General features: G+C 45.6%; 1 non-coding gene across 1 annotated transcript; it reads right to left on the reverse strand.

Moving 5' to 3' along the window:
- Positions 1 to 504: 504 nt before the first annotated feature.
- On the reverse strand, positions 505 to 586 carry trnal-uag. Its single transcript has one exon. It is a non-coding gene; the product is annotated as a tRNA-Leu (tRNA).
- Positions 587 to 988: the final 402 nt, after the last annotated feature.

The following is a 988-nucleotide window of genomic DNA, read 5'->3' on the forward strand; positions in this document are numbered from 1 at the left end:
AGCGTCTGCGGTCAATACTCCCACTCAAGGATCTAACCACAGTGAGCTAATTTCTGTATTCATGACTACAGTTCAGCACTTACAAGTAAAGACAAGGCACATCTAGGTTAAAAGATTAAAAATAAGTAAGGATCGTTAATAAAATGATTAAGAATGATTAATTTATACAACTCAAGTCTCTGGCTCTCTTTCCTCTCCTCTGAGCGATCACCGCACCCACCGTGGCGCCTGGACCTCTCTTTCCAAAGGGGTCATTTGCTTGTACTGGTTGAGCGCCAATTCATACCGGCAGCAGTTTCAGACTTCTCTGCTTTGACCCCTCTTTCCAAAGGGGTCATTTGCTTGTACTTGTAATTCATACCGGCAGCAGTTTCAGACTTCTCTGCTTTGACAAGAAGTGCTTCTAAATAAAGAGCCTTGTTTGACCACAACTGGAATTTTCAGTGTTCAGTCAACAAGTTTCTATAATTGTGAGCAGAAATTCCTTGTGCCTGGAGGTAAAGTTGGCAGTGGCGGGATTTGAACCCACGCCTCCATAGAGACTGGAGCCTAAATCCAGCGCCTTAGACCACTGGGCCACACTACCACATGTGTCCAAGGTGCATTTGCTTGTACTGGTGGTTTTTCCAAGAGAGCACTAAATGATCAGATTCCAAATGGTCCTTGTCCATAGCGACATTGACAAGGAACAGTGCTGCCATCCAGCGCAATAAAGCGCTAAGCCATACTAGTAGCAGTTTCACGCTTGTCTCTGCTTTGACTAGATGTATTCCTAAAGCATAAAAGTGCAAACATTTGTCTTTGGTCACCCCTGATATCCAGTTTATGATCGCCAAAACACGTTGCGGCTCCGTATTTGGTCAAACAGACCGAACTGTCCTACGTCAATAAACGCCAATACACGTGAAAGCCCCTGAAGGCACAGCACGCTCACCCAGCACAGTCCCGTTGCACCACTCTGCTCTCCAAGACCTAAGCCCACAATGCT

Source organism: Micropterus dolomieu, unplaced genomic scaffold (assembly GCF_021292245.1).
Source record: "Micropterus dolomieu isolate WLL.071019.BEF.003 ecotype Adirondacks unplaced genomic scaffold, ASM2129224v1 contig_10796, whole genome shotgun sequence".
Lineage (NCBI taxonomy): Eukaryota > Metazoa > Chordata > Actinopteri > Centrarchiformes > Centrarchidae > Micropterus > Micropterus dolomieu.